The 27,622-nt window shown below is 42.2% G+C and overlaps 2 long non-coding RNA genes across 3 annotated transcripts in view; one reads left to right on the top strand and one right to left on the bottom strand.

Moving 5' to 3' along the window:
• Positions 1-1,097: 1,097 nt before the first annotated feature.
• Positions 1,098-9,885, bottom strand: LOC309660424. Its single transcript, XR_014263390.1, has 2 exons — positions 9,791-9,885; positions 1,098-1,518 (listed from the first exon to the last, which is right to left on the bottom strand). It is a non-coding gene; the product is annotated as an uncharacterized lncRNA (long non-coding RNA).
• Positions 1,514-27,622, top strand: part of LOC309660422 — a 29,923-nt gene continuing 3,814 nt past the window's right edge. Inside the window, exons 1-5 of one of the 2 annotated variants that reach the window (XR_014263387.1) lie at positions 1,514-2,303; positions 3,081-3,259; positions 5,714-5,900; positions 6,897-6,983; positions 7,869-27,582. This is a non-coding gene — a long non-coding RNA (uncharacterized lncRNA). Of the gene's footprint in view, positions 2,304-3,080; positions 3,260-5,713; positions 5,901-6,896; positions 6,984-7,868; positions 27,583-27,622 lie in introns of those variants that run through there. The other variant, XR_014263388.1, reaches the window with a different exon arrangement.

Raw genomic sequence — 27,622 nt, forward strand, 5'->3', positions numbered from 1 at the left:
CAAAATGTTTGGACCAGAAGCAGCTTTCAAAGGTCAGGCTGTTCTGAGCCTTGGCTATGAGAGTCCTTCAGGCAACTCATTAAATTACAGACGAGTTCTTAAAGGTTCCACAAAATTTCTGCACATGTTAATTTCCAATAAAGCTATCTCCCAAAATAATCTACCTCTCCCAACCCCAAATTTGGGTTTATAGAACTGAGCAGAGCTATGAAAGATTGCTGGCTGTTTCCTGGGATATTTGGGATCTCTTTCCCAGAATGCCATAAGAAGTTCAGACCTATCGCTGAAAAATGTTGTTGTCAATGCAGCCCCCTTTTGGAAAAGGCTGTGTTGGGGTTTTTAAAACCAGGAGAGATCCAAAGGGGTCGACTATTTTCACAAGGGCTGGAGCTTAGGAAATATGCATAAGTGTCTGTCCCTGTGAAATCTGAATATTTTAATACGTATTGACAGATGAATTACTGCAGCCTCTGCAGAAAAGCCTGTCTTGTGAAGGATTTTTGAAAAATATACACAGGCCTAATGCTGTCACTGTTGTCGAAATGAACATTTTACCTCCAAAGACACATGATATCATCCAGTGCAGATCCATTTGGCCGGAAGGGAGACTATCTGTTTTTCTGATTGTCCCCTTCCCCCTCATCTTCAAAGAGTTTTAAAGGAATCCCACTAGATTCAAAATGATACCCCAGTTTTGCTGAAGTGATCGTCTTTGTGTATTTGTAGGGGTGATAATTTTTCTTTTACGAGTAATAAGAGCTTCAGGGTTTCTCAGGTGTCTCTGTATGGTTTGGAATGTGAATTGTATGGCTCTGCCCTATTACTGATCCTACAATGAGATTACTTTTGTGATTTGGGGTCACTTTTCTTGTCAAAGTTGCCATCCTGCCTCATTGGCTCCTCCCCCCCTCTTAAATACAGAGCTTGCCCCTCCCGCGTTCTCTTTGCCACTCCAATCTTAGCCCCATGGGGGCGCTGCAGAGCAAAGGGAAATCTGCTCCCTCTGACAGCAGAACAAACCAGAGCGGGGGCTGGGAATGAATTCACCCTTCTTTAATTCTCTGCGGGGAGCCCTTGGAGGAAGACCCCACCAGGCCTGGTTTATAGATAATTAATCCTACCACCAGGGACCGCAAACCTTCTCAGGACGTTATTTCTGGGACCCAGTGCCAGGGTCCCACATTTCTACTTTTTTTTTTTTTTTTTTTTTGCCAAATTGAAGTGTTTACACCGAAAGAAATTAACCAGAACGGGAGACCGTTAAATGAAAAAAAAAAAAATTATTGAAGCTATTTTAAAGATGAAGATTTACTTTTAGGTAGGTCCCCTTTCTCTACGGAATGAATGGTCAGGAAAATCGTGTACCCACCTCTCAATCTCTTTTCAATTCCTAGGAAAGTAACTTTATCAAATTTTATACCAGTTGAATTTCTTCCAGAATGTCTTCTCTCATTCTTGATCTCTCCCAGGTAGTAACCAGTTGGCATCACTTTGTGGACCTCCCTCATTCCAGCAGTGCTAGGATTAAAGAAAGGATTGACTTGAATATATTCAAATTCTTTTAAGTCATCCTTAAGAAGCTCTAAAGAGAGATTCCATGTCTGGGGTCTTATGTGTGATTCCTGTGGACTTGGAGGGGCTGTGTATCAACCAGTCCTATGATTTAATGGTTTCTGGCTATTAATACTCAGAGTAGAGGACCAGGCCAGCCCCTTTGCCTGGTGTTCTGGGCATAGTAATAGGTTACTAATCACAGGTTCCGGGTAAATAAAAGCTTTGTTACAAAATAAAATAGCTTGGTCTTAATATTACATCTATTTAAGGAAAGGAACAGATTTTGCATCCAGTTCCCCCCAGAGAAACTTCCCCACAATTCAATCATAGCTGAAAAGGAAACTATCCTTGGAATAAGCACTGTCCTGTCCTCTTTCTAAAGGGACTCCAAACAGGAAATTGGTTTCACCTGTCAGGAACTTCTGGCACCTTGGTAGATCTTTAAACTATCACATCACAGAATTATAGATTTTAGAACTGGAAGGAACCCTGCAGATCAATCACTCAGCTCCTCAAGGCTTCTTTCTTTCAAGAGGACAGGATAGCCATCACTGAGGCGTGTGGGACCCCAGGACACAACTGAAAACGGGTCTTCGTGGTTTGATGGTCCTGTGTCAGAAAATCAGGGTGATCTGACTACCTGGGTTTGGAGATGAGCATCTTGTTTTCTGGCAGAATTGAGGAAAGCAAGACTGCTTTGGGCTCTGTGTAAATTGTAAACTGGTTCTCAGAACGAACTCCAAGTCACAGTGAGTATTGAGTTTTGATTGTCATCTGGGCTTGCTTATGCTTGTCACCTGTGCTATGGTACTCAACAGCTACTTTTGATGGGTATGGGAGATCTTATTTACCCATTAGTTTTATTTCAAATCCTTCACTTAGAGCTATTATAAACAAGCTCCTCACATTATCCTTGGAGAAAGAAAGGTGTTTTCTTGGTATGATTTAGAGAAATTGAGCAGAAAGTTTTGAGACATTAAAAAAAAAAAATAGAAGATGACTTCCAGCCACTACCTTCAGAAAAACAAGTGTCAACGTTTAATTTTGATCCATATGCTGCCTGCTTTTGGCCTGTATTATTCTGAGACCTTTTTTTTTTTTTTTAGTTTAGAAACCTTTTTGGCCTAGCTCAGAGTTTCCCCCCAAAGCACTGATTTTTTTCCACACTTTTCTCACTTATTTTAAATGGAAATAAATATCGGGAGCTTAAAATAGAGAAGTGATGGGGGGTGCATAATCATTTGTTTACAGTACTCTATCACTGTTTTGAATAACAGCGTTTTCACTTCCTATGAAACCTTAGCATGAGGGAAAGCAGCAGCTGGACCAGGAAGGGGATGCAGGGAGGAAAGCACTTGAGTGTTTGTAAACTCAGGGTGGCTGGCGCACCCTCCCACCCGGCTGCTGTACTTAGCTGTCTTTACTACCTAAGGCTAGAAGTGGAAAAACTTGATTTGCGTGTTGTGCCTGCATTTTTTATTTTTTTCTTCTCCACACCGCCCTCTGTACACCTGACCATGCCAAAGCCTATCTGAAGCCGGCTTGACGGCAGGCAGAGCTGGAGAGCGGAAGAATGTGCTGAGGAAGGGAGTGCTCTGTACTTTTCCATTCACATCTCCACAGTGGCTTTTCTTGTTTATTTCAACCTCCACCAGCGGAACCCTGTCAGCTGCCTGAAATCGGAGTCATTAAACTGTTCCCTGAGGTCAGATCACAGATGCTTGGTGCATGTTTCCTACATGTCGGTGTCTATGTAACATATGTACATACAGAGACACACGCACATACGTGTAACTCCGCGGGGGCACAGTGTAAGGAAGGGGGAAAAAGAAACTGGATTTGTTGCCAGAAAACCTTGGTTTCTAATTACCTTTCTGCCTGGAACTCCTTATGGGACGTGGAGCAAAACCACTTGTCAGGACTCAGTTTCCTCAACTGTGTGAAGCAATAACCCAGATGGTTTGCAGGATGTCTTTCTGTTCTAAATTCGATACATTGTGTCTAAATATATATTTATGTAACTTTAAGGTGGAGGGGGGATGGAAAGGGGCTGAGTGTATGTGTCCCTGGGGTGGGAGAAGGAGTTAAAATGTAAACTTCTAAGTAAAGAAGGCAGTCCCAGAATCTTCACCTCTATCAATTTTTAACCAATTGTAGACCAAAGTCTGGGATTCTGCTGAGTAGGTCCAAAAGCCAATTGAAGATTTTAAATGTTAAGAGTTGGAAGGGGCTGATTCTAAGACCTTGTACCTTTGATCTCCTGCATTCATAATCAGATGTGACAGTTCCCAAGTGTCTTTTCTGCACTAGAGTTCTTCTTCTTTTTTTTTTTTTTCCTTCTTCTGTTTGTTTTTGGAAGCAGTCCCAGTCAATGATAGGAAGGAGATGACACTTGTAAACTGGGCACACCTTAAGCCACTGGGCCCCATGTGGATGTAAAAAAATATGACATAATATTCATACACATACACACACACAAAAGGAGAAAAAAAAAGAAGAAAACTAGATAGAGATTCCTGGTAAGAAACTTAGAGGTAGTTCAGCCATCACTGCATTAAAGGTAATTATTTGAAGTCAGAGGAAATAACAGATGATGAGTTTGCCCTCACCAAAAAAAAAAAAAAAAGCCTTGCTCTACCAGAACAAACTTAAAGGTAATGAAAGAGATACTTTCCACCAATATTTCCTATGCTTCTTTTATCTACATTCTTTAAAAAGAAAGGTCTAATGTTTCTCAGGCCTGATTGCCTAGCAAAGCCTTTAACGGACCTCAGCATCTTCAGGACATAATTTAAAATGTAGCTCCTATTTATTAACAGCGACCTCCCCACCACCACTATCCCTCCACTTAGACCTTCTGGAATATTGATGCCCATGTACAAGGAGAGATGGAGCCAATTACATTCTCTCAATGAAAAACTATTGAGAGTTACAATATGCTAGCACTGGGAAGGTCCTTAGCAATTGTCCAATCCCACACGACTGAATTTATATCGTTGGAAATTGAGGCCCACACAGAATGTATTTGCCACACACACTGGATCAGACTGAGCCAGGTCCAGAATTTTGATGTCCTGGTTCTAAATCCACTATGTTTTTCCATGACTCATCATGAAAAGAGGACGTGGGGTGGGCAGCCCTGCAAAAGAGCCATTTGCTGTGGCCTTACGTTCAGAGAAGGCCTCACATTTGGACTTCTGACATCATCTCCACTGAGGTTCTACATCAGTCTTAGCAGTACACGGACAGGGTGGAAAGGAGCAGACCCTCATCCACAAGCTCTGCGTGTGTGTCCCAGGGTAGGACCCAGTGTCGGAGCCACCACAGGCTCCTACGGTACTGTGATTTAATACTGTTAATAAACCTATAATTATCTTATGAATAGTACAATTGCATTGTAATTGTGTGTATGCTGGTGTTGAAAATGTAAAATTTAATATATTTTTGGCCTAGAAACAATGATGCTACACTAGCAAAGAGCTCACCTGGTACCAGATCTTGATTTCTGATACCTCTGTGCAGTAATGGAAAACAAGGCTCCTTGGGGAAACGGCTGATTCTAGATCTAGGACTGGGGCAAGAAGTATTCAAAATTAGAATGGAACATCTTATAGCATCATAAATAAAGAATTGCTGAAAAACAAACAAAAACTACATCGATGGGGGATATTTCAAAGAGACACTGGAGCCACTTGAAGAGCTCCCAATGGGCAGAGCTGGAAGATTTGGAGTAAAAAAAAGAAATCAAGTAATATCAGATTACAATCCGAAGTATAAAACAAATATCCATGAATCCACACTGATATAAATTATTAAATAAATGAATAAATCAGAGAAAAGAGACAAATCTTCCTTGCAGAAGAATTCCAAATAATTTACGTAGATACACTGCCGGCAAGGATGGGGGCAGGGGGCGGTGTATAACTCCTCACTCTTCAAATATGAGTTAGGCACAGTGACTTCCTTCCAAAGAGTACAGTATGGGAAGGGAGGAAAGGAGGGAGGGAATAATTTTACATGGAGAAACCTGACAAACACTACACCAGCCAATTCATCAAGGTCAACGTCAGCAATTATGAGCCATGTTGATTGTATGTACCTTTGATCTGAGGAGATGAAAATGGCTTCTTACCTCTGTGGTCTTCCTCCCACACCCCAGTCTATTTATGAGAAAAGTATCAGACAAATTTCAACGGAAGGGCATCCTACAAAAGACTTCACCAGTATGCCACAGAACTATCAAGGAAAGTCTGAGAAATTGCAGCAACCAAGAGTAGCCTCAGAAGATATGACAACTTAATGTAATGTAGTATCCTGGATGGGATCATGGAACAGAAAACGATAAGGTAAGCCCAGACAAATCTGAATAAATGAGGAGCTTTAGTTAATAATATTGTATCAGTATTGTTTCATTAGTTGTTACAAATGTACCATAGTAATATAAAATGTTAATAATAATGGGAAACTGGATATAGGGTTTTTCTATGCACTATCTTCTCAATTCTGCTGTTTAAAAAATATTTGGGGGGGGGCATATCTTTATTATTATTATCTTTTCAATACCAGAAACCTCCAAAAATGAGCTAGGTCTCTTGAAATCTGAGAGATTTTCTTCCCAGTCGACCATGCCCCCCAGATAGAGTCAGGAAAATGAGGGAACCTGCGTTTATTCTTTTAGTTTACTAAATTGAAAGCAATTTAGCTAATTTCTGTATGTCACCATCTGGACCCAGAACTGTGAGGAGAACACTAAGGAAGCACCAAAGGCCAAGTGTCGTCATGGTGGTGACAGCCCTGCTTACTCCACATTCCTTTCTGAAAATCCTCCATGGAAACAAGGCCCTGAAAGATCTAGCCATCAGTCCATACGGGACATATAATACTTAGGGATTCATCACTGAGGTTGGGGGAGCCCCAAGACCTTCCCAGAATGTCTGGTATCTCATTGTACAACTCCAAAAGAACTGTAGATCTCATCAGAGTTTAACTCTGGGTCTAGAGAAGAACGCTAACTGGACCCTATAACTCTATGAGTTTGTCTTCATTATCTGAATATGACCCCATTACCTAAACTAGAAAAATCCAGAGAGGGAAATGGTTTGCCAAGACCATCCCACAAATTAGTGGTAGAGTTGCTTCCCATCAACTAGTCTACCCTGAATCATTTATTTTGCTGTAATATTCCCTTTAGTAAACTAAGGACTGCTATTGCATTGATATACATTATTTCAGAAACGCCTCATTCATTTCTAACCACCCGTCAGTTACCAGTGGTGCCCAGTTCCAATGTGAGCTTAAGTGTCTCTTCCTTCTTTCCCTTCACCTTTTCCCACTTGCATCAGCCTCTCTGCCAAGTGGTTACAGATCTTTGAACCAACACTGCTGTTCACTATGGAGGCTGACATTTAAATTCTTGTTGGTGGAATGGGGTAAGATTGAATGCTATCATAGTCCAATTTGGTTATCATTACTCTCAGCAATCTGTTTGGTTACATGTCTCAAGAATCATAAATGTAGTCATGCCCTTTGACCCAGTAATTCTCCTTCTAGGAATCTATCTTCAAGGCACAATTCAACATATAGGGGAAAAAATCTTTGAATGAATATATGCATTCAAGCATCATATCTAGCAACAAAAAAGTTGAACAACCTACATGTTCCATCATGACTGGGTTGGAGGGAAGGGTATTGGATGGAGAATGGTTAAATATAATACAACTAATTTTTAAAAATTAGAATTGGAAAATACTTATGGTAACAGGTAAAGTGAAAAGCAGTATATATATATGTATGTAGTATATTTATAACTGTTTAAAAATACTGTACATAAAAAATAAACTGGATATAAGCAAAAGTACACAATTAACAAAAAAACTATTTACATTGGCTGTCTTAGGGTAGTAGGATTATGGATGCTTTTTTCTCCTTTTATTCTTTTCTCTATCTTCCAAATTGTGTAATGTTTATATATTAGTTTGATTTCGATCTATCTCACAAGCACACACTCAAGACACTGAAAAGCCCTAGGTGAAATCTTTTCAATGCAAGCAATTAGTCCTCTAATTCACAGTTTTGAATGTTTGACCTAAAGTTGAAGCCTCCCACATCTTTAGGGCCTAGAGCAAAAGTGAGAACTGCCCACTCATACTTGGAGAAGACCTTTCACTCTGGGAGACACTTGTCTCCACACCAACAAAACCTCACCCTTTCTGAGCACATTGACCATAATGAGATTAAATAGATCCTGTAAATCTTTGATCTGTCTCTGCCCACTGGGTCTTAGTGTGCTTATCTTGTTTGTTGGTATTTCACAGCATTTGAAAATGTTAAAGGGTTTCCTGGGGCTTCCCTGGTGGCACAATGTTTAAGAATCTGCCTGCCAATGCAGGAGACACCGGTTCGAGCCCTGGTCCCGGAAAATCCCACATGCTATGGAGCAACTAGGCCCATGTGCCACAACTACTGAGCCCGTGTGCCACAACTACTGAAGCCCATGCACCTAGAGCCCGTGCTACACAGCAAGAGAAGCCACCGCAATGAGAAGCCTGCACACCACAATGAAGAGTAGCCCCTGCTCGCTGCAACTAGAGAAAGCCCGCGCACAGCAACAAAGACCCAACACAGCCAAAAATTTTAAAAATTAATTAAAAAAAAAAAAAAGGGTTTCCTGGTTACTTTTCTGTCTCCATGAGGCCACCCAGGAGATCTCCTGGTAAAAAGACATTCTTTGAGATGCTTCTGGGGCTACAGGAGATTTGGTTTTCATTCTTATAACATGTTTGACTAGTGAATTCTAAGGAAAACAATTTAAAAATAAGCCCTATCAATGTTGTTTCCTTCAGATAATCACAAGGTTGTTAGGAACTGGGGGTAGGTGGTTACCATTGTTTGAATCGCTGGTTCTTAGAAAAGGGCATGGGGGTAGACATCAGGATCTAGGAGGTGAGGTAAGGACCATGGTTCTGTTAAGCCCTCTTCCCTTAAACCACTGATCTAATTCCTCATACTCAGCTCATTCATTCCCTCATTCGCACAACACCCAGTTCATTGGCAGTCTTTTGTGGGTTAGACACTATTTTCCCTGGATACTGGGGAAATGAATATAAATACAACAGGAGATTCTGACCCCAGGGGACACACAATCTACTGAGAAAAAAAAGGCCGAGAATGGTGCAAAAGCTTGCTTTAAGTCATGCAAACGATAGCCCCCTTGCCAGGCCAAACATCCTGATTCTGAGCCAACTAAAACTCTCTGGCCTCTTCCCAGATGCTGTGTCCTACCTCCTGCTCCAGCACCAGTGTGAGGCACCGACTCCCTCCTTGGGCAGGTTCAGCCTCTGGGTTTTTCATCCAGTGTTGATTAGAACAGGATATAACCCAGCTGCCTCAGTGCACCATCCAGTAATACCCAATACCCAATGCAAAGAAAATCCACTAGAGCCCGGAGCACACACAGCCTCACCACCACCATCACCAGCTTGGCTCAGCCTGCAGGCCAGAGCTTTGCCTGGGCTGTGATTTTTATAACTTCAAGGGCCTGACAGGTTCTACCATGAACAGAGAGATCACCCAGCATCATGCTATTCCAAAGCACACAGCCTCAAGTAGCATCCGCAGCCTGGACTCTAGCGCCCAACACCACCTCCAACAGGATCTAGACACCTAATAGATCCTGAAGCTTACTCAACTAAACCCAAGTTTACCCCAACCCTCTGGGCATCCCAGACCTTTGGGTAATAAAGTAACTGGTGATATAAACAGGTGCCAGCCCTGCACCCAGACCACTTTTCACAGCACCCTATTGCCAAGGCCCAGACTGCCTGAGGGTTGGGCCCACGTGCCAGGAGTTGTAACCATCTCCTTCCTATGGCCAGGCAAGGATGAGTTGGATATAGAGATGGCCCATGCATAAAACCACCAGATACAATTTCAGCAATCTTACAATTAGTTGGAAGTCTAGCAGCTTTCAATGTCTCAGCATCAAGGTTGCTAAGAAACACCCACCCTTTGGAGGGTGAAATGCCAGCGGAATGCTCAAAAGAAAATGGGACAGAAAAAGATTAATAATATCATTAATAAAGGCCATAATTTGGGAAGGTATATTGAAAAGACTTGACGATGGTGATGGTGAATCAATAAATCAAGCACCTTAGGCCCTCAAACTTCTTTCCAATCCCGTCTCCTGTAAGTTTTCTACCCCAGACTCTTAGCATTCTCCAAGAACCCAGGCACTTACCTCCACTCCACACCCAGGCCTTGATCGCTGCCTTTGGTAGGCTAGAAGCTCCTCAAAGACAAGAGAACTTCATTTTTGTTGTATTGGACTTGCGTCCAAAACATGGTGCTCACTTAGGAAATGTCGACTGAATTCAAGTAGGTAGAACTGAAAGAGAATTCAGGGTGAAATCTGATGATCTGGGTTCCAGTTAAAGCTCCACACTGACTAACTTCTGTGAGTCTCAGTTTCTTGTTCTCTAAAATGGTAATTTCTGTACAGGGACTACATCACAGGATTCCCATGAGAATCAAGTACCATGAAGGGGAAAGTACTTTGGAAATTATAATGCACAGTTCAAAGTGGTCGTTGAATGTTGAGCGAATGGACAAACTAATGAGTGAATCATCACAGAGAAGCAAAGCCATCAGGTTATTCCATAACTGATTTTGTGACTCAGGTTTTATCTGGGGAACAATGTATTTGAAGTGTCCTGCCTTGACTTTGTAACCATCCTTAAAAATGGTGATTTCACTTCCCGAAATATTTTAACCCTTTCAGTACAGGAAGACATAAATTACTGTGGAGGATTCATACTCATCCAAAGAGAATAAAAATGATCAGAAAGTCTTTATGTCCTTGAAATGCAGAATTGGAAATGAACCATCTCCCAGTAGTGGGAACTGAAATCCAGTGTTAGATCCTCCTTTTTAGTACCTTCTTCCTCTTCCTCCTCTTTCTACCTTAGCCCCTCCCTACCCATCCCCTTCACCCAGCTGGAAAAAATCATTTGTTTTGAGCTAACTTTAGTCTTAGAAAAAGGTATAAACAAAGCACAAATTTATCAGGGCTCTTTTCTAGGAGCAACAAGGTGGATTTCTATAAATTTTTTAAGTCCTGAGTTGATGGGTGAGTTACTAAAATAGGGAGGTAGTATAACTTTCTACCAAAGGCCTGACCCAAATGACAGGGAGAACCTTGGGCCAGCTCTGTCCCCTAAGAGAATCTGTGCAGCTCTCTATCCTTCCTACCTCTGCAACAAATGCACAACAGATCTCACGAATGTCAGAGTGAATAAAAAAATGGATTAGGAGCAAGTTGTTCTTGATAGGGAGGAGGAAAGAAAACGTGAGCATGGGTGCTGGAGAGAAGGTAAGGGCTTCACTCTAGTAACAGAACAAGGCAATGATTAAGATGAAGCCAAAGGGGCCAGGGGCATGTATCAAGAAAAAGTTCCTTCAATTGAGACCACATCAGCCTATACTTGCCAGTTTTGCCAGCACCAAACCCATGATCAAAGGCTCATTTATTTTTGGATTCCTAGAGGTGGGAAGAAGAGAATATTGGATGTATATGGCATTTAAAAAAAAACACAAAAAACCCTCCAACGTGGGAGGGCTGGGACGATGTCCAAGCTGTACAAGGGCGGCCACCTCCCCTGTATGGTTCCTTTTTTTTTTTTTTTCCCTTTCTACCCTTCCTGTTCCCAACACCTCTCATCCAACCATACCTGTGGAAGCCACATTCCTGCACAAAGCTAAATGTGTCAGTGAAGGCAGGGGGATGCGGGAGCAAAGCAAAAGAACATAAAGATACTTCCCTTCTCAACTCTGAAAGCTGGGAAGGTTCAGTAAGAAAATGGAAGAGTGCTATAAAATTCTAGGGATTAGGAACTGAAAAGGTTGGAGAAACAGAAAATATTCAACTCTATTCCCTTATTTTATCACCTGTTTGGTTGGACTTTTTCAGCATGGAATAAACATATGTTGATATTTTCAGGTCTTATCAATATGCAGGCACAAAAGTTATGAATTGAGCACCTCTGCTAAGTACCAGGCTAGACTTTGCACATACAGAGAACAATTACAAACCTGTCCCTAGAGGAGCTTTTTGTCTAGTGGAAGAGAGAAGCATCACACAAGTAAATCCACAGATGAGTATGCATTATAATTATGATAACTGAGAATCAGGAAATAAGTAACGTGCTGTGAGATGGGGGAAGGACAGAATTTACCTAATGGCCTCTCTATTAAAGTAAACTTTAAGCTGAGATCTGAAAAAGGAGGATGGGTTAGTCAGGCCAAGAGCGTGGAGGAAAGTTTGCTGAGCGGAGGGAACAGAGGTCAACAATCCTAAAGGGAGTAGAACCATGACACGTTCAGAGACCTGAAAGAGGCCAGCATGGCACAGAGAGAGTGGTAAAGATGGATTTGGAGGGAGAATCAGGAGCTAGACCATGTAGGTCTTTGTAGACCATGGTCAGAAATTTAGAGATCGTTCTAAGTGTGTTGAGAAGTTATTTAAGGTTTTTAGGCAGGGTGATGCCATGATCTGATTTATATTTTAAGAAAAACACCCCAGCTATTGTGTGGAAGATGAATTAGAAAGAAGCGTGAGGAGATTCTTGAAGAGGCTGTGGTAGGACTCCCAGGGAGAGATGAAGGTAGCTGGGCCTGGGGAGGTAGCAGTGCAGGTGGTGAGGTAGCAGTGCAGGTGGTGAGGCATGGAAGGTTTCAGACCTACTTTGATGGTGGAATTGACAAGATTGAAAAAAAGATTGGGTTGAGTAGGAGTGGGTGGTAAAGGAGAGAAGGGTATCAAGAATGAATCCCAAGTTTCCAGTTTATGCAATTGGGTGGATGTGTTTCTATTTACTGAGTTAGAAACACTGCAAAGGAAGAACTTGCAGGGGGGTAATTACTGGCAATCAAGAACTCAGTTTTGAACGTGATATGTTTGAGACGTCTCTGAAGTAGGTGTCCAAGTAGGCAGTTAGATATTTAAGATCTGCTCTCAAAAGAGATGTCTGGTTTGGAGATATCAATTTGGGATTCGTCAGAATAGAGGTAGTATTTGAAGCTAGGAGAAAATATTGGTTTTCATATCAGACCAGGCATTGAAGAATAGAATAGAAAATGGTAAAGGTGGAATGGATCTTAGAAATACTCCAGTCCAAACTCATTTCTCAACTGATAGCAAAATTGGGAGCTAAAGTGAAGCCATTGGTGGAAATGGAGTTGATAGGAGACTAGGTCTCCCTTTTGGAAAAGCACTTTTCTTGTTTTGCAACGTCTTGTCAACATTTGATATCAAAATGGGGGAGACGGAGAAATCGCCTATGTGAGACATAATTATACAGGTATGGCTCATGGTGTCACGTCTCTTATTTTATATTTTATATATGCTGTATGCAAACCACCACGTCCTCATAACTAATTTGCTCCCCTCTTCCTTTCAGAAACTTGGAACCTTTTCTGCTGGTTCCCTACTTATTGAAAAGATGATGCAGTCATCCCAAATGAACATACCTGGGCAATTTGCTATCGAAGGGGTCCATGCCTTACAGTGGGGACTGAGCTGCTGAAGGTACTTTCCTGTGCAGCTCCATTCTACTCAGTTTAGCACCTGTGGCCCCTGCAATTATTTACTAACCGGACCATCTCTCCTCCCGAATGTGAGTGCCTGAAAGTCAGGAGCTACTTCTACTTTCCTTGGTATGTATCTTAATCTCACCCTGGCACCTGTGATAAGTAACTTAGTCATCTAATACATGTTTTGAATGAGAGGGACCCAATAAACTGAAACCTTCCATTGGATTTAATGCACCTTTAGTTATCTTTCCATCCTTCCAAGTAAATACATTTACAGGGCACATGCTATATGTCAGGTATGGTGCTAAAGGTTGCAATTGTGTTCAGTCTTTAAAATACAGGTATCATGTAACAGTTGCGATCAGCTCTCATCCAGTATATTTAGGCTTATTCATCTGTATACTTTGCATACCTCCCATCCAATTCAACAAATATTGTGCATCAGCCATGTGTATAGAGGTAAGAAGGGAAGCCTCTGTCACTCAGGGCTATAAGACCAGTGCAGGAGAGAGATATACTGGATACCAGCAATGACAAGGGCCATCACTGAGCTACAAACAATATACTTGGTTAAATATGGGAACGTGATTGCTTCACACTAAGAGATCTAAAAATGTTTCTTGGAGGGGTGGAGTTTGAACATAATAATAAAATAATGTAAAATAATGAAAGTATCCTTGAAATAAACATCAAAGTAATAAATCTCTGAAATAATAAGAGCTAACACATATATGGGACTTAGTACGTACTGTTCTAAAGTACTTCACACTTGTGAGCTTATTTTATCCTCACAATAATCTTACAGAATGGGTGGTACTGTTATCCTCACTTTACAGATGGGAAACTGAAGCACAGAAAGTAACTTAACTAAGGTCAAACAGCTAGCAAACAGCAGAGATGGGGATTTGAACCCTAGTGATGTAATACTTTGCTCTTAGTCATTATGCTCTCCTGCCTTATGAATGAAGGTTAGAACTTCAATAGCCAGGTTCAGAAGAGGGGATGTAGGGAGGAGGGCATTTCAGACAGAACGTAGAGCTGAAACAAAAGCACAGAGGTTAGGTATACACCTAATAATGCTTTATTTTGCCTAGAAAGCTGTCTAGTTTGCAAAGAACTTTCTCAGTCATTCTTTAATGTGCTCCTCCTTGTGACCCTGTGAAGTATGCCGTGATTATTATTCCAATTAGAAAGATGAGGAAATTGGGAGCCAGGATGGGAAGGCACCAGCTGGGCTAGTGAGATGCAGTGTGAAATTCAAAACCTAGTCATTTCACTTCAGACCAGTGTCTTTTCCCATGTTGTAGTGCTAGCAACTAAATATATTCATTGCTCCTGGTTCTGAGCAAGGCTCCAAGCTAGCCTTTTCATATATGTTCTAATTTCATCTCCACAATGGCCCTGAGAGGTAGGTGTTGTTGCATTTCCAAAGAGGAAACAGTTCAATTCTGCCTCTACTTTTTTTTTTTTTTTTTTTTTTTGAGAATACTAATGATTCCCTATGAGGCATGTTGATTTTCGGGTTCATGCTTTGTCCATTCTTTGGTCCCTGGGAACCCCTGAGGCTGGAGTATTACCTGTGCTTGAGCACAGGCAGCTTCTCTAAAAATGGAAAATCCCAATTCATCTCTTTGCCAAATCCTTCCAGCCACTCCTGCATTTGGCCAACCTTTACAGTGTGGTGAAAGTCAACATTTAAATATGAAACCCGGCTTGGTTTCCAAAAATTTAATTGCATTATTAAGAATTAGTTGAAACTGGGCTTTGTGATTCTCTGAGGGGAAAGGTTGGGAACGAGGCTGACCAAACTCTCAAGGCTGGCCAGCAATTTGGTGCAATTGCTGAAATACTCGATGTAACGTGGGTCCGCACTGGTTGGCGGTACCATCTGCAACTCAGTGAGTACCCACTGTGTAGGGCATAGTTCTAGGCCCTCCAGGAGAAATATAAATTAGTGGCTAGAGAAAAAGATTGGCTGTACCATGGATCCAGTGACATGTATGTCAAATGCCAAAGAAAGCCCATCAGGCAAGAGCTGGTAAAAATTCGCAGCCAGCCACACGGCCTGAGGCAGCAAGGGCTGGATTCCCAAGCATCAGCTTTGTTTGTGCATGTTCAGTCTGGGAATCAGGTAGAGAAGACTCTGTAGTCCTGTTGCCTTCCGGATTTGATTAAGGCTCTTAGGAGGGTCACGACCTCAGCCTCGAAGGGCAACATTGGAAAAAGACAACAAAAAAGAGAGAGAAGATGACTAAAGCTTTTAGTGCAAAGAGGAGGGAGGATGCATGGAATGAAAATTGGGAAGTTTCCACTTGATTTTCACAGCCACCAATACAGTGAAGGGCCTCGTTTTTAAAGCTGTTGTCAAGCTTTTCAAGAGTCTCCCTGCAAGCCGGATGCCAAGCCAGAGGTCTAAGATGATTTCTCTCTATGCCTCTTGCCTTGGTATGCTGATTTATAAAAGGGGAAAGCAACTGCTAGCTCACAGGTATTCTTTTGAGGATTAAATGTGGTAAAGCACAGTAAATGGCTCATTAACATAAATGTGTAGAAAACAGACTGTTTGATATCTTGTCCAGCTATCCCAGCCATCTGGTAAACAATGGGACTAGACAGTTAGACACGTTTAACAGAAACTTACAAATCATCTGATCCAACACCTGAATGTGGTAGATGAGAATGGAGAAGGCACCCAAGGGTGCCGAGGAAGTGAGAGGCTGAAGGGGGTTGTGGATGTGGGGAGGAGTGAGATCCTGAGAGCTTTGCTGAGCCCCTTATGACATAATCTAATTTCATACTGACGGGAGACATAGGCAGGGGTCTTCATTTCATAAGCCAAGACCCAGAGGTTCCAAATGGAAATAGCATCCCTGAGATCAAAGAGCTACTAAGCCAATGAGGGGGGTTCGAAGCCTGGTTGAGTTCAATCCAAAGCCCATGCTCTTGACCTTACACTATCTCGCAGGGTTTTCTGCTTCCTTACAAAGACCAGTTTTTCAAGGTTTCCATAGCACCTTCAGAAAGCAGTGGCGGCTAGGGAGAAGGTTGTTTTTATTTATTTATTTTTTTTAAAGTCTGTCTATGAGTCACTGTGTAACCCTGCTTTATACAACTCAGTTTTACAGTCTAAAATGTCTAAATGCACCAGATGCCCCAGGCCTCTTTCACCCCTAACACTCTAATTGGTGCTTCACACCAAAGAGAAAATAGTTCTCCTTTGCCTCCAAATCCAAGTAGTTCTTACCTATAAAAATCACTTCTTTAAAATTGTCTGTATATGTTTCTTATGATTATCTGAGGCCAGTGCAAAGAGATTATCTCCCTTTCCCTACCACTAGCACCCAGTAGGTGCTTAATACACTTTCAGGTGCATAAACTTTTTTTTTTTTAATTGGGGTATAGTTGTTTTACAATGTTGTGTTAGTTTCTACTGTACAGCGAAGTGAAGTAGAGTTCCCTGTGCTATACAGCAGGTTCTTATTAGTTATCTACCTTATACCTATTAGTATATATATGTCAGTCCCAGTCTCCCAGTGCATAAACTTTTAAAGCAAGCATTCTACCAGCATCCTATGCACCGTTACAGGCTTTGTTCTTTTCTTCTTCATTTTTTTTTTTTTTGGCATTTCTCTTACCTGTGACTCCAGTATCCATCTATCTGTACATCCATTATCCACCCAAATGAATTTACATACTTAATGACCAAAATCACACCTATTACGTACATGGTATACATGCACATGGAGATGCCTGCATATATTTAGTGGACATTGATTAAATCCCATATGTGGCAGGTAACAGGCCAGTTGCTGCAGAAGGGTTATAGGTTAAAATCTAGACTGGGTTGTTAACCATCCAAAAAGTTTTTTCTTATACCATCGCTTTAAAAAATTTTTTCTGATGCTTAGAAAGACCAGGGCATTGCTATAAGCTATATTATTCTTATGCTCTGCTGAAAATTTAGCTCAAAATCCTGATTTCTTCTAAATTGTTACCATGTACTGCCATACATAGTACATTCATAGCACAAGGCAGTGGCCTAGAGAAGGGTTTAGATTCACAGGTGGCACATGGACCTTCCTTTTCACTTTTTGAATTACATTTAACAGCTCAGAGTCTGTTATGTGCCTGGACCCCTGATGTTAGACTCGAGTATTATTCACTTGCCCAAATTCAGGTGACTGAGGCAGCGCTGTTGGTTGCTGAATTAGTTGCATCTAGGTCTCTGAAAAGGCAGCCCGTGGAAAGAGCGCAGACTCTTAAAACAAAGCTAGTTTCTTCTGGCTCTGACGCCAAATACCTGTGTGACCCTGGGCAAGTTACTTAACTTCTCTGAGCCTCGGTTTTCTTAGCTCTAAAGAAGGGGGGAATAATACCCAACTTCCAAATTTATGTAAGGATGAAAAGAGAAGTAATTCCCAGAACCTGGTGTACAGGGAATAACAGGATTCAAGCATGTCTCCAAGTTCTTTGGCCTGAGCGAGTGTACCAAATGGAATTGTTATTTACCAATAGCACAGGGGATAAATAGCACCTCATCTGGACACTATCCATGTCTTCAGGAAGGTACATCTTCCAATCCTGCCTTCCATGTCCCTCCCATACTTGAAAGCCCTGATGAAAGATTTCTGAATTCATCACCAATTTGGAGCCTCCTTTCCCCTTTCCTTGCCACTGGGGTAGATCATCTACATGTGAGTCTGAGCGATTATTTCAGCAACATTCTCATGCATTTCACTAATCCCCTACAATCATCCCGCTTTCAGAGTGTAAAGCACTTTCCCATCCATCACCTCATTTGATCTTCGCAACAGCCCCATGAGAACACAAGCCAGTGTTGTTATCCTTCTTTGACAGATGAGCAAGCAGAGGCTTAAAGAGGTTAAGTGGCTAGTCCAGGGTCACACTTCCAGATTCAGCTGTATGACTCTGAATCCTATCCATGAGCTTTCTATTATACCAAGCAGCCATGGGGTTTTTGCTACATACTAAAAGACAGACGATAGGTATCCTGGAAGAAGTAAGAACAGGAAGGTATAGACTGACAGAGAGCAAGTCCGTTAGTCTGACCCTCCGCATCCCCCCTGGTCCCCACCAGGCTCTTGCCCAGTGCTCCTCTCTCCTGGGCGCTCCTTTCTCAGCCTCCGGCCATCCAGGTCCTCCCCATGGTTCAGAGCATCTCTTAAACCCACTCTCCTCCACGAAGCCTTTGGCCAACCAGCCACCCACTTTTTAATCTAAAACTTACTGAATGCCAGACTCTGTGCTCTACTGTCTTCTCGTGGGGAGATACAGACAATGAACTCAAGAGTAAACAGAGTTTATTTTATTACCATAAAAACATTAGTTTTTATGGTAATAAAAGCTAAAAAGGAAAAAAGCAGAGAAGAGGGACAGGGCGTGTGTGAGGGGTAAGGATGCAAAGTGAGGCAGACTGCTAGTGTAGGTGCACTGAGCAGGTTACACTAGAGGCAGAGAGGAGGCGAGCGGGAGGACCGCTTGGGTATCGGGGTGACAGCAGCAGGCAGAGGCTGCAAGCACCACGGCCCTGAGCCAGCGTGTGCGCTGGGTGTTTGTGGAACAGCACAGAGGCTGGTGTCTCTGGTGCAGAGTGAAGAATGCCAGAGTAGTGGGAGAGGAGGACAGAGAGGAAGGGGAAGTACATTGTACACATCTCACAGGGCACTGGAAGAACTTTCTATGACTCTGGATGAGATGGAAAGTCATTGAGGGCTTGGACAGAATCTAAAGTTTATTTTCACATGGCTGAAAATAAACTAAAGTTTATTTTCACAGCAGAGCTTTGGCTGCTCTGTTGAGATGGGCAAGGTGGGAGCATATACACTATTTAGGAGGCGTGATAATAATTCTGGAGAGAGAGAATGGTGGCTTGGACTAGGAAATGGTGAGCAGTGTTCAAATTCTGTATATATTTTTAAGGCAGAGTCAATAGTATTACTGATAGTTTGGATGTAGGTCATGGAGAAGGAGGAGTCAAGCACAGCTCCAGGTTCTTTGGCCTGAACCACTGTAACAAGTGGAATTGCTATTTACCAAAAAAAGAAAGGCTGCAAGTGGAACAAATCTGAAAGAGTTAGGGGAACACCGAGAACTCCAGCTTGGAGGTGTTCAGTCAGAGAAGCCAAATACACAGGCAAAGGACTATGAGTGAACAGGCTGCTGGATTTCGGAGTCTGGAGTTCCAGATAGAAATTGAAGCTGGAGATAGAAATTTAGGAGTTGTCACTCTTCAGATTTTATTAAAACTGTGAAACTGAATAAGATCCCCAGGGAAGTGAGCACAAACAAGAAGAGATCTGATGGCTGAGCCTTAGGACCCTTTCTGGTCAGAGGTTTGGAAGAAGTTTACCAGCCAAGATGAATGAGGAGTGGCCAGGGAGATAGGGGGAAACCTTGATATCCTTTCTGTGAAGACCTGACAAAACCTGTCTGTCTTCTTCAACTCTTGGCTTATGTTTCTTGGGTGGAGGCAGACTGCAGGCATCTTTAGAGTGAATACACATCACTTCTCCACCCTCCACGGTGCTCAGCATCTAGGAGCCCTTCGGTTAAAACTCAGCTGGTTGTCTTACAGCTGAATCACAAAATGATCAAGCATAAGGGACCCAAGAAATCATCTGGCTCTATGATTTCCCAACTGTATTCTTTGGAGCAAGTCAGAGTTCTTTTGTTTCATCATTGGGAAACCTCTCTTTTCCTAGAAGGGCTAATAAAAGCAACAGTGTTCTGGCAATCAAAGGCCTCACCCCTTCCTTCTAAGAAATATTTGAGATTTCCATCAGACATCAGACATTTCAGAAAGCTCCAAGGGCTTGGATCTAGTCAAGAACATCCACCAGCCAGAGGGGCTAAGGAGCAACACGCAACATACTGTTCTCTGAGAGTCCGACCTCATTTCAGATTGACTTGAGAAAGGAAGACACCATCTGCCATATTCCTTCCTCTTAATACCTGCTGAAGCCCCAGGATCCTAAACAGGATAGTAGAGATCATCTCGTCCAACCACCTCTTAGAAAGATGAGGAACTTGGGCCTAGAAAGGCCCCAGTTATCTTGTTCAAAATCACATACCAAGTGTGTTGGATCCAAGACTAGACACCAGGTCTCAACTTGAAACTTTCTGCTCAGAATCAGATTCAACTAAACTCTATGAGCATTTACTATATGCCTGCAAACATGCCAGGTACTTTTACGTGTTATCATTCTTAATCCTCACCACCACCCCTAAGACAGATCTTATTATCCCCCTTTTACAGTTAAGAGCAATGATGCTCAGACAGGAAAGTGACATGTCCAGGGTCACATGGCTGGCATGTTGGAAGAGCAGGATTGGAGGCCATGCCTGTTTGTCTCGGAATCCAGTGCTCACCCCAGCACACCTGCTGCCTTCCTCAGCAGGTCTGTCTCACAAGGTTATGTATTCCCACAGTATGAGCGACTGCCCCAGAGACCCTGCCCTCCTACCCAGAGGTGACTCCCCTCCAGCTTGGTGTGTTAGTGAGTGACTTAACTTTGAGTCCAGAGCGTGGATTCTGAAACCAAACTGCCTGGGCTTGAATCATGACTCTGCCACTTATTAGCTATGCAACCTTGGGCCATGGAACTCCCCTAAGCCCCAGTTTCCTCACCTACAAAATGGGAACAATGATGTACTTACCCCCAGGGAGTTAGGATTAAGTAATAGATCGCATGTAAATCACTTAGTAATGTCTGACATGTATAGCAGATATTCAATAAATATGAAACGTAATAGTCAATGGCTGATTTTTTAAAAACCCTGGAGCTGTTTTGAAACATACTGTCCAATGCTTCAAAATTCATTTCTGGTTTTTTTTTTTTCTATTCTTTTTCAAATTCCCCTCCCATTTAGGCTGCCACATAACATTGAGCAGAGCTGAAAAAGAGTAGAAAAAAAATTCATTTCTGGAATATGTCTAGGTGGGGAAGCCAGTACCAAAATCCAGACCTGACATGTTTTAGGAGTTTCAACAACATGCTCTGTATCAATTAGGGTTCAACTAGGAAAGAGAAGTGATACGGAATTAGAGGAATTAGATCTTACACAACTGATACAAGACCAAAGTTGTATCATTATGATAGGTCCTAAAAACCTCTTTGAAATATCAATGAAAAGGTGAAAATAGTAAATAGGTGTGTGTATGTATAGAAAAATTACTGGAAGGAAACTCATCAAAATGTTCACAGTGGATATTTCTGAGTGATGGGATAACGAGAGGTCTTAATTCACTATCATTTACTTGCTTTCTAATTTTGTATACTAAACAGGTATTCAAATCAGAAATTATTTAATTGTTAATATTTATTGTTCATTTCTTTCTTTCTTTCCCTAACATCTTTTTTTCTCTAAAAAACCCACAAGATAAAGAATTGGAAACACTTATGATTATAAAGCTAATGATGGAGAAGCGACAAGAAGGAGTTAGAATGGATGTGGGATAGGAACGTAGGGCAGATAGTCACTTGAAATTGATCTAAGTTAGGAAGTGTAATCCTCCGGATTCTGAGAATCGTGAACAGAAGATATTATCGTATCCAAGTGAGAGCTTAAAAAAAAAAAAGAAATATCCAGCGTGTTGGTGCCATGAAACAGGCACTCAGCTGGGATGTCAGTGTGTCTGGGCTGGAGTCCTGGCCCACCTCAGGAACTGACTGCATCTCACCCTCCCTGTGACTCCCTTTTCCCCCCTCTGAAGTGAGAGCCTTCTGCATAAGGGGTTTCCTGTCGTGTCTGTGTGTTTTATTTGCCAGAGCCTGAGGTCGTTGGTAGACAGGCGACTGGGGAGGTTGGGAGGCGGGTGCTGGGCGATCACAGTGAGACCTCTGACTACTGTGCGGGAAAAGGTGCTGCTTCTCCTGCTCGCTGTCACCCTGGCAACCCTGAGAAGAGAGAGGCGAACCAAAGGCAATGCAAGAAGTTTGAGGATCTTTTAACATTCTTGGTGAAGCATGTACAGACCAGAATCTGATATTTTAGATAGAGCCAAAGAATGTCAGGCTTGGAAATGTCAAAGACTATGAGGTCCAACCCCCCATCTTTAAGATGGGGACACGAAAACCCACAAAGGCAGATCACTTGTCTTAAGACCACACAGAGCCTGGAGAGAAACAGGCTCCTAGCTGAGTGCACTGGTCATCCTACCTTGATTTCTCCAAGGTCCCACCAATGACTCATGTGAATATGCTGATAATGACTGAGAGAGGAGGTCCTTAACCTTGATAGGAACTAGAAACTCTCTTCCATGAGTAGGCACCCTAAATTGTTTAGTTTTCTTCAAGAACTTGATTGCCCACAGCAGCAGACCCAGCTTCTGATCAATAGTCATCACTTCTCTCCCTAGAATTCCAGAGGTGATCCAGGTGTGATCAGTCTAGACTCTGCTAGACAAAGCTCTTAGGCAGTGCCGACCGGCTTGGAGCGCGCTCTGTAACTGGTGCCTCTCCCTGATAACAGATATGGACCTGCCTAAATTTGCTCCTGGATCTCAACAGAAACCACATAACTGGTCATTGCTCCCAGAAAACCTCCCTACTAGTAAACTTGCACATAGCTGGCGACTCAGCTAAGACAAGTAGTGAGCCAAGAAAAACCAAAAAAGAGTATGGTTTTGATATACAGGATTTTATTACTGGCATTAGTCAAGTAATCGTGGGCCAGCCAATTTTCAAAGCAGTCTTAAAAAATAATCCTTTCCCTTGATTCCCAGACACTGTGCGGAGAAGGAAGGATGAGAATATAACATTTTCAAAGCTCCTTTTTTCTGAGTCCTTTTAGTAACTCCACGGACTCAACTCTAGAGTCTAAAGACTTAATCTTAAAAGATTATTTTGTGGGAAGAGGCAGTGAGATGTAGTAAAAATCACACTGAGCCTAAAGTCAAAAGAGTGATGTTGTTTTGATGCTTCTATCGGCCAGGCGTTCAACCCTGAACAAGGCATTTCACTTTCAGGCCCTGCTTTTCCCAAAAACCTGGGGTAATATTCATACTTTTCCCTTCAAACTCTGTTGTGTTGTTCAGAGGATAAACACAGTGAGTTTAAAACCATTTGAATACTATTGTTTCATTAATTATAGTTTTAGTACAAGTTTTCAACAGCATTAGGCCTCTGCACAAAATGAAATGGGTCTCTGGGTATCAAATGTAGGTGCACATTTCTGAATGGATTGGGAAAAGAGTGTAGAAGGACCAAAAAAAAAAAAAAAAACCAGAAAGAAAAAAAGAAAAATTCATTCTTTTCCTGGAAAGCTCTGTTGTTTAATCCTATTCTTGGAGTAAAAAATCCTGACCAGGCTGTAGGGAACAGAACACAGCTTCTCTTTGATGTCACCCTCACCCCACAGCCAGTATCACTTCCCTTTTTTCCCCAACAGATTCAAAACCCTTATGTTTGGGCTTCTCTGGTGACCACGTTAATCGTTTAAATCCCCTGCGAACATGTATTATAACCTAAACAACCAAAAGGAAGACAGAGAAAGAAGAGGAGAGAGAAGAAAGAAAGAGGTAAGGTTGTATTCTTTGGAAGGAGGATGGTTAATGAGTCTTATATTTTAGTTTAGAGCCAAATAGTCTTTTTCCAAACAGAGATGTTTAGTGCAACTCCAGACAGGAGCAGGCAGGAGAAGAAACATGGGTGCTGCTCTCCAGCTAGTGATATTACCGCCCATTTGTGATTCCTGAGAGAGAACAGAGGAGCAAGCCAGGCCTTAACACCCCACCTGGCATCAGTGAGCGTGGACCTGGCCTTTCAGGTCCAGTCCTTCTAGGGATGGGGCTCTCTCCTTTGTCTTGGGTTCCACCTGAAGTCAGGGTGAGTCCTGCAAAGATTCCAAACCCTTCTTGATCCACACAGACCAAGCTACCATGCCTGCCAGCGTCGGACTGCACTCCATTATCCAGCCAGCAAATCAACGCAAACCCAAGGTGAGGCATGGGAGTCAGAAAAACGAGGTGTGGGAAGAGCCACAGGGCCAAGTAGAGAGCCCAAGACGAGAGTCAGGGCAGGAAACCTCTCTAGTGGCTCCTTTACCATGTCATTCTTTAACTCATGAGTCACTCTCCACACCCCACCGTGCACACCAGGACTCAACCGCCTTACCACATCTGGCCAGATGCTGCAAACGCTGCCTCCAGAGGCTATGACAGCTCGACACGGTCTTCTCCCCGTTGTATTTTAGATCTTTCTGTGCACCGTTTTTCAAGTGGTCAATTCTCCGCTGGAGGTAAAGACAAGCCTGGTACAAGACCAAGCCGGTGATTATTAGCCAGCTCTGTGCCTTGAGCAATGCATGTGTAGTTATACTAATCAGTTGATTGATGCAGGTTCAGTTGGGAAATACTACATTTTAAGGAAGTGCAACCTTTAACTTCTGAGTTGGAGCAGGCAGCATGCCAACGGAAGGACGACTGGATTAAACTAGAGAACAATTCTTTGAGCCATGGGCATTGAGCTGGGCACAAACCAAGCTGGGTCCCGGGATTCTCAGAGGATCCAGGAAGAAGTGGGCAAGCAGGTAAGGGTCGGGCACCACAGCAAATACCAGCTAAGTGATCTTGCCCCCTCCTGTGTGCCAAGTCCAGGTTTGGGCATGTTAGTTACCTCTACTGAACTTTTTTGCACACTGCTGCCGTTCATATTTAGTCAAAATTTATAAACCATGGCTCAGAAACCTGGAATATTGGTGTCTTTAGTGTTGAAAGACTCAATTAGCCCATGTGCAGAGTTGGCCTCTCTCTCTTCCTCAGCAGGGTTGAAAAACTCGTTTCTTTTTTTTTTAATGTAAAGATAAAACCCATCACCCACATTCCAGAATTAGCCTGATAAGATTAGGTAGGATCAGAAAATCGTAAAATTGTTGGGTTCAGAAGGTCTTTAGAGATCACACCATATCTGAATCTCCAACATAACACCCCTAACAAAGTGTCCATCATATTCCTTCTTAGATATCTCCAGGCTGGGAATTTTCTATCTCCCAAGGTGGCCCATTCCATGGTTGGTCAGATTTAGAAGTTGGGTGTTTTAAACTTATTTATTGGTTCAATTATAAGGAGGAATTTATCACAGCAAGACAGCACTCACCAAAGACATTTGGGGCTGTGTGTAGGTTGGTGACCTCAGTGGATGCAAACAGGATCCATGACCACAGACTAGACCCCAAATCCCAACTCATATAAGTCCTTGGTCAGCAGAGTGAACAGAAAAATATTGGATGTTGCACACAGGGCCAGGACTAGAGATATATTTACAAATGATAGTCTTAGGTGTTTATGATAAAGTTTGTGTGAAAATCCTTCATTGGTCACAGAGAAAGGAACTTGAACTGATCTCCTTTGACTTTCACTTTTAAGAGAACATATGAAATTCAGGTCAGTATCATAGTTTTTCAGACACCAGATAGACATTTAATCTTTCCCACCAGCTTAGTAATTTCTATAGGTTTTCTTCCTCTTGAACCAATACCTAGGTCAGAAGATCATAGACTTGGGCGCCTAGTACAGTTTTAGGGCTAGAAGATTCCCAGAAGAAATCTTGTCTGATTTCTTCATCTTCAAACTAGGAAACTAAGGCCCAGAGAGAGGAAGCGACTGACCCAAGGTCACAGAGCCCTTTTGGGATGGAGTCAGGACTAAATCACTGGTCTCCCTACTCCTAGTAGAGTACTCTGCTCTTCATTATCAATGGTGATATGCTGAGTATGTACAAAGAGTGATGATCTCTCTAGTGTGCTTTGGGACAGGTGCTACAGAAAGTTTTATGGAATAGAGGAACGAGTGTGCCTGTCCCGTCTCCCCATGTGGCAACCTTGTGGAGGAAGGATTGCTAAAATGCCTCTTAAGATGTCAATACACGAGAACAACAACAAAAAATACGCTGTGAACACTGTCTAATTGTATCTGCATGCAAGTATATCCAATGGTCTTCATCATAAGACCTGCTAGTTATCGTACATCTACTATGCTCCAGGCACTTTACATAACTTATTAGTTCTAATCCTCCCAAAGACTCTGAGAGGTTAACGTTATTGTTTTTCATATGAATAAACTGAGGCTCAGATGACACATGGCCAGTGTGGCAGAGTCAAGATTTGGGACCGAGTCTTCCTGGCTCCAAAGCCTGTGTTGTTTTCACCATAGCCACCACCTTCTCTAGATGATCTCAAACCCACTCCTGTGTCCCACCCACCAACAAGCCCCAAATATTTTCTGTGGCTGGTCCTGGTGTGGAATCAAGTTGAGATTTTTTTTGTTTTTTAATTCTTTGACGATTCAACTTAGTTATCTCCTCAGGCAGTTTGGGAAGTATCTCCCCTTTCACTGGTGTGTTCTTTTATTTAAGGCATCTTGTAGAAAACAGGGCAAAGTAAGACCCTAGCATCTGGTGATAAGTTGCAATCTTTGATATGTAAACATAAATAAGTAGAAATAATAACATTCTGAAAAATGTATTCATTAGTCATAAATTTAAAAACTGTTGTTTGTACTAAAACATCTTTATATTAAAAGACTATCTATGAAATATAAAATCAGATTTTTTTTTTTTTTTTTTTGCTGTAGAATTAGGTCCAGCACCTGGTAATAAATTCCTTGCATAGGTAAAAAATTTTCTTTAATATATATGTCTTAAAACTATACATTTGATGTTTTAAATAGAAAAGAAATACAGGGATTAAATTTGCATTTGCCTTAATAAAGAAATATCTACTTTCTAGGTTAGAGTGACATTTAAATACCAAAAAATAGATCATGGATTCTGATAGATACAGTGGTCTGGTAAAGTGAAAGAAAATATACCTGTGTGACTTTGGCAGAATTATTCTATGCTCCTCTTAAAGTCTTGGGTTGAAGTCCACAAACATGGACCATCACAGCCCTCTTGGAGTTCTGCTGCAGAGGACAACTGTACGGCAGTTTAAAGAAGCCAGCCCCCGGCCAACAAGAGTACTGTCACCTTAGGAATGAAGTAGTTATAAGGTGCAAGATGTATGATTTATACTCCTATTTCATACCCAAGTGAAAGGTAAGCATCCTCTCTTCCTTCTGAAGTTCACTAGGGATTCTTCAGTTCACATATACAAACAATTAGAATCAATGATAGAAGTATGATAAAAATAGCTAACCTTAGGTGAGTGCTTCTTATAAGCCAGGCATTGTTCTATGCCCTTTTCAGGTATTAGCTTTTTGGTCTTTACAACAACTCGGTGAAAAAGGAGTTGTGATTATCTACTTTCCTAAATGCCCTAATTTGCAGAGCTGCTACATGAGGGAGTGTTTGTTCAGAGCGAGGCAGTGACTGCAAGAGCCTGGGATCTCCCACCACAGCGCTGCCGTGCCTCCAGCCCTGGCCACTGAATGGGCCCTCCACTCCTCAGCCACTAGCCCAAGCAGCAAGGGTGAAGTCGACTGTGGTAAGTATTTGTTCAGGATCTTCGTGGTTTCAGCCGCCTG

Source organism: Balaenoptera physalus (genome assembly GCF_965194825.1).
Source record: "Balaenoptera physalus genome assembly, chromosome: 4".
NCBI lineage: Eukaryota > Metazoa > Chordata > Mammalia > Artiodactyla > Balaenopteridae > Balaenoptera > Balaenoptera physalus.